The sequence below is a fragment of the Pygoscelis adeliae genome, unplaced genomic scaffold, assembly GCF_000699105.1.
Source record: "Pygoscelis adeliae isolate BGI_AS28 unplaced genomic scaffold, ASM69910v1 Scaffold282, whole genome shotgun sequence".
NCBI classification, from domain to species: Eukaryota; Metazoa; Chordata; class Aves; order Sphenisciformes; family Spheniscidae; genus Pygoscelis; species Pygoscelis adeliae.
The window spans coordinates 2,888,511-2,895,236 of NW_008824352.1; positions in this window are offsets into that span (position 1 = coordinate 2,888,511).

Consider the following 6,726-nt stretch of genomic DNA (forward strand, 5'->3'; position numbering starts at 1 on the left):
AGGTGGTCTGACTCTGGATGATGAAACTGGAAATGGTAACCGAAGAGTACCTTATGAAATGCAACTTTAAATTAGATTTTCCAACTCAGTGAAATGTTTGTTCCTACCTCTGGTTTTGGAGACAGCTTGATTAGGATTCTGAGGCACGCACAGGTCTGGCAGTCAGGAATATGCAAGTACCTACAAAGCAGCAATGGACAGTTTCTGGGCTGGTTTGGTTGGTTTGTTTTTTTTTTTGGGGGGGGGGCAGCAGCAAGACGGGGAGTAGCAAGAGGAAGGAGTGGGTTGCTTCGCTTCTTTTCTCCACACACTTAAGCAGCAGTTAAGCACTATGAACTTGCTCAGCCAGCATTTGGTATCAGTTAGAAGACGACAAACCACTCCTATAACTGCTGCACAAGCATGTCCGTTTTGGAGAATGGACTGCCTGTTTGCAGGCAGGAAACAACAGGCACTGATGCTGGCAACAGGACTACTTAAAACTAGAATTTACCACTAGAACTAAGGTTTGTGGAAGGTCAAACCCAATCCATCAACAGTGGAAAGCCATTTGAAGTGAGACACTTGAACTTCTACTGCAGTTGGAGTAGCAGAAAACAGCATATTTGCAAAACAGCTTTACATTCAGCATGGTATTTTATTCAATAAATTTGATGCCGATGAAGGGCATCTGATATCTCTCATCCATTTTGCTTCCACACTGGAGCTGCAGAGCAGGCAAAAGCAGTGCTAGTTTTGGCTGCATGCCTGACCAGATAGATAAGACTTCCCTGCACTTTCCATGACCTTCTCAATCTTTGGACTCCACCATGGCCGCTGACTAAGCGTGCCAGCTACTGTTGGTGGTTCAACACTGTCAGGTACTAGAAGGATTTGCACTCTCAAGGTAGTTGCTTCTCTCTTCCATAACAAAAGCAGCTTTATTTCACAACCTTAGCACAGGCGCACATTTGTCTAGCAATCCGGACTGGATCTAACAGTGTATCCTGTATGTGACAATACATCATTCCATTGCCAACCCCCCCTCAAACCCCTCAGGTGTTATTAATGATGAATGAGGTACTAAACTTCTCAGTTGTTAAACACTTTCGGCAGATACTGTATCGCACTAGAGATGAGAGTATATTTAACTTGTACCAGGCCACATCCTTCCCCTATTTGCAAGGCAAGATGTATGATAGAGGCATACAACACAGATTGGTTTTGTTTGCTGGCTGACAATGTGATATAATGTGAGTTTACATCAGTGTGGTGCAATCCTGGCAGCGCAGCCTTTCCCACAGAGAAGAGAGCAGAGGCAGGCTCAGATAAGCACATGTCAGAAGGGAACAGGAGGTATTTCCATCTAACTTTGTTCTTTAAATGTGTTTGAAGAAGATGTAAATACTCAGTGCTCTGGAGAAGGGGAGAGCAGCCCTCCATCCTATGACTAGATTGGCTATTCATTAGTCAGCAGGCAGCCCTCCAAAGCACACTGGTACATCTTGAGCTTTCAGCCTGTTTCCTGCTGTGCCGTCTGCTTCATTTATATTTTATTCTGTTCCCTTCAGGACAGCACTCTGTCTTACTCCGGCTGAAAGCAACCTGCATGCAATGAGCACAAGCACTTGGTAAAGGCCTAAGTCCAACAGCGTAGGCCAACAAGTACCATCTGCTGGGGAGCAAGAAGCACCCAAAGAGAGGAGCTTGGCTAGAGAAGTGTCCTGACATTCAATATCAAAGTCTCATCCAAACCCCCGAGGCTCACAGACACAGATTCATGGGAAGGCAGAAGTTCAACGGTAATGGGAGAAAAGCTCAGGAGTATCTAGATGTTCCAGCACACTGGAAGTCATAAAGAAAACACTTGCTATGTGCAAGAGGAAGTGTTACTTAGCCCAGCTCTTCTGTGAAACTGAAGCCAATCATCACTGTTAGCATGACAAATTAACAGCAACTCTAGATTGTTAATTCCTCAAAGATCTCAAATTTTCCAAGGGTGATAGGGAAAAATATACCACCCTCCAAACCCATCGCTGAGGGTTTGCAGCTAGAGGTCCTTTAAAGGTCATTTTCCATATGCTACACTATTGAAAATACCTGGCATATACTTAGGGTAATGGAAAAAGACATCTTCATAACGCTGATGCCAATGCAACTGCTACACTCCTGATAACATAACTCCTACACCTTCCCGTGAAGACACACGGGGCAGATATCAGAAGGCTTGTAAATAGCAAAATAGGTCTGGCCTATAAGCTACTGAAGTCCCAATACTTAATAGAAGAAAACCTGCAGTAGGTAGTTATTAGATAATACAGGCCTAGAAAAAGGTGTGTTTTTTCTCCAAACCACAATTGGAGGGTAGACATATTTTGAAAAGCTCTCTCTCCTAAATTGCTATTATTATTACCTGTATTAAAAATGACACGAGTGTGCCTGGACAGGCAGTATTCAACCCACTTGTGCACAGAAGGATTCCTTCTATGTTATCAGCATGAACTGGAAGTACAGTAAACTCATGACAGAATAAATGCTGTATCAGAGAGGTATGAATTTCTTCTTGATTAGAGTAGAAGAGCAGGTACAGACACTTAACAGCACACACATTCCACAAAGGAGAAAGTCTCTTGATAACTACTTAGATACCTCCTTCTGGTGGTGCTGGTTGTTCTATATACACTAGGGATTTGACCATCTGGTTTTAACTCTTTTTATTCTACTTAAATAAGACCACTCCAACAGTCAGTAGCATTTGCCTCTAAGCAGGAACCCAGTGACATTAACTACGTAGGAATTCAGCCTCCCAAGTGTCAAGACTTACAGGTTTGCTTCCCTTCTGACCTGAAATAAAACGAAGGCTTTTCAATGCCAACAAAGCAGCCTCAACCCAAAGTAGCCACTTAGCTACTAGCTATGGTACTAGACAGAAAATCCTGGTTCAAACTTGTGCTATTTCTCTTCTTGACCATAGATTTGATCCACTTTAGGCAGGGGTTGAGACTAGCTTTCACCCATGAGTTAATCTCAGAAACTTAAAAACAAAAAAAATTAAAGGAAAAAAGTTTTGGTTAAATCCAAAAGACAAATCCACAGGAATGATGTGCTGAACTGTGCTCTAGAATATCGGACCTTCCCTTCCTGAACAGAGCTTTTGAATATCATTGAAGATTCCTGAAATCTAATTTTTTTTTTTTACATGACTCAGATGTTGTCCAGGAAATAACATTTAAAGCCGATGTCAGACAATAGAATTGTTTGGACTGTTTCAGAAGCAGCCTCATGGACTAGCATTCAACATTTTGTCAGTAATCAGTAATAGGTATTACATGAGAGCTCAGGATAGAAATCAGTTCTCTTTCATGTGATCTCATTTCCCTGATGAACAAAATCTTTATTTAACTAAGTATTGCAATTGGTTCAATCCTGCAGCAGCACTACTGACTTACTGTGTAAAAAGAAGCTGCTGCAGAGAGAACAAGTCAATTAAAAAGGAAGCTGCACTGCAATCTTTCAGGGAGATTACAACAAAGTTAAATCAAGAGATTAATCCAACTCTCATTTGCACTGTTTGCCTAGAGAAGCTTATGCATGGCATGGAACAGTTTCTCCACTTTTTAACCAAAGTCTGGAAAGCAAATTTAATTTTTATTTTCTCCTTTGAGAGATCAATCTAACATTAGAGGAAGACTGCAAAAGTAACTGCTCCAGTTTTTAATTCACTGCTATTACCCTTTCACTAGTGCTATCCCGAGGCACCAACTTGGGTTAGATATCCTTCAGTGCCAGGTACTAGGTGCACTCCTATAAACAAGACAGTGCTACTTCTCTGCTTCCCAAAATAGCTTATACTTCACCAACAGATAGGCCATCAGTTATCTTCCTGCGTGCTGGGGATCACTACAAGACATTCCAACTCCCTTCACTGGCCAGAGGTTTGACAGCAGCAGTGAAGTTTTAGCAAGTAATGGAGAAAGCTGAATAAACAACACACCTCAGAGAGCACTTTCACTGTGGCCATAACTCCTTGCACATACAGCAGTTAGAGTGCACCCAGACTCATCTGAGATTGCTCAATGCTGTTCTCACACAGCTCGCTTCAAATTGTTTATGGAGTTCAAAGAAAAGTCTGATGAGTAAGAAGCAGTCTACACGCTGACAGCTCAATCAGAACATGCTTTGCATGGTGTGAACTTGGCAAGATAGGTACCCGCACCCTTCAGCCCAACCTGAATTAATATGCCATCGCAGCCTTCAGTCAGGTAAGGATGCCTAACTCATTTCAGGAGCCATCAGCTTAACAGAAGGCATGCTTGTTTTGCCCTGCTTTTGAAACCAATGCAAGTGTGACCCATAGGAAGTTGTCAAATCTCCAATACTTAATTTATGGCACTATAAGAGTCAAAATTAACCTGGATCCAGGGCAAAGCAATTAAAAACATGACTGGGGAATGGCCCTACTTGCATCTGCCTCAGGCTCCTTTACCTGCTACAGAAACACATTAGTGTTATCCCTACAGGATTCAGAGGACTAGCAACCCACCTCAGCAATGCACGATTAGAGGCTTTGAAGTTGCAAAAGCTACATGAACACTAAGGGGAATCTTTTTGTTCATCCTAATGGCATTCACTGCAGGGATTATTGCTAGAAACACAAATCAGATGAGCATTGGTGTAGTGACAAAGTTTGTAACAGAGTAATGGCTTTACAGAGCCTACCTGCTAAAGCCTACCTGCTAGGGAAAGTGCTTTTTAAAGCTGATAATAGCAATAGTTTTCAGTAGTGTGTGTGTGTCCCCAAATCTACACAGCTGTTAAAATTCACTTTTCAGCAATTAGCTGACATAGATTTTAGGAGAAGCTTGGGTTTGTTGCAACCAGATAACTTACACAAAGATTAAAGATGGCAGTGGAGAGGCAACAAGGTCTAGCAATAGTGCTGTAGCCTCCTGTTAGGCATGAAGTGATCTTTCTGTTCAATACACTGAACAATGTATAGAATATTCACATAGGTTGTCCATGGCAGAACCAGAAATGGAAATCCATTTCTGGTAATTCTAGCTAGAGAGGACCTGCCTTACATAAACCATAAGAGACTCCGCAGCTGAAGTCCTTTCTACTAAAGGAGCATATCAGACCTCTTTGCAAACTCTAGGCAGGTGTAATGCCTCTGGACAGGAAGCATTATCTTTCTCCAGCAGGTGAGAAAAACACAATAAACTTGGTAGCTTATCTTAAAAAAATCCAGGAATCCTGGATTCTAGCACATCTCCCCAGCCAGCCAGAAGCATCATCTTCCCTCCTCTTATTAAATGGCAGTACATATAGAGCAGCGTGCATCAGCTGGCATATGGGTGAATTACTGTGGAAAGCTGGCTTCAAGTCCTCTTTCAAGATAAAGCAGAAAACAGCATAACCTCCAGTTATCTATTATTATTCATTATTAGAGAAAGAAGAGTCTTACAGTGATAGCTTACATAGTGAGACATATACAAAACTAAATTAGCTGTCATGCCACAGCCATTTCATCTTATTCTCTTCAACCTGCTCTGCCAGTTAGTCTCAATGTAGTCAGCAGAAAGCAGTACATATACCAGCCTCTTCGTTACACTCCACAAGGGGAAAGTACATACAAGCTGCTTGTATAGCTTCTCCAGCCTTTTTGCACAATTGCACAGGGGACCCAGAGCTTATAGAGCTGGGAAATGTCCTATTTTCTTTTTATGTTATTGGGTTCATTACCTGACCTTTAAGGATCTTGCTGTCACTCATAAGCAAATGCATTTGGGGGGGGGGGGGGGGGGGGGTGGTGGTGGTGGGGGGGGGTGTGCTTCGTTACAGAAAGTTATGCTCAGAGCAAGTCCCTGGTAAATCATGTGCGGGGAAAAAAACAAAAACCAATTATCTCCATGAGAAGGGATCCCCAACCCACCACAACCAGCCTTCAATTATTAGAAAAGTACTTTGGGGAGGAAACAGAGTTAAACAAAGGTGGTACCTTGCGCAGTGTGCAGTGCTTTCAGTTGTGCAATGTATTCCCATTTAGATAATGTCACTTACAGCATAAGTTAAACAAGATGTTACAGAAAATGGGCTTGTCAGCCAAACAAGGATTTCAGGCAATATCCTAATTCTTGAATGTAGCCTATTGACAGTGATCTACATATGACAGGAAAGCTCCCTAGCAGATGGGAAACTGGCAGGCTGTTTAGGTAGCTGAAGTCCAAGGAAGATTGCCACTGAAAACTCTGACAGTTCTATAGCAGCATAGGCAAACTAAATACGCAAACTGTAATAATTAAAAGGACTAGAGGGATTGGTTATCAAGGGAGAACTAGAAGGGTTTGAAAGGTATGTGGGGAAATATTTAGGCTAACACATAGGAGTTTTATGACAACATTAAAATACAAGAACGATGAGTATCAGGAAAAGAATAAATTCATGGCAAAATCCACAAGGCTGTTTACTAAAACTACAGATACACTTAACTAAGATAATTAAAAGCTATAAGCAGACATGCTATTTAAGGAAAAAAGACTATAGGAAACAATCTGGCATTGGCAAAGAATAAGTGATCCAATATAGTTTTCATGATTAAGTCTTACAAAGGACACACTGCAGACCCCAGATACGACATGCACATACACACACACAGTTGCTATCTCTCCACACTTACGTGGTTTCTACATTTTTAGGTCTCTTGGTTCAGCACCAATATTGTCATTTCTCATACAATATTAGGACTTG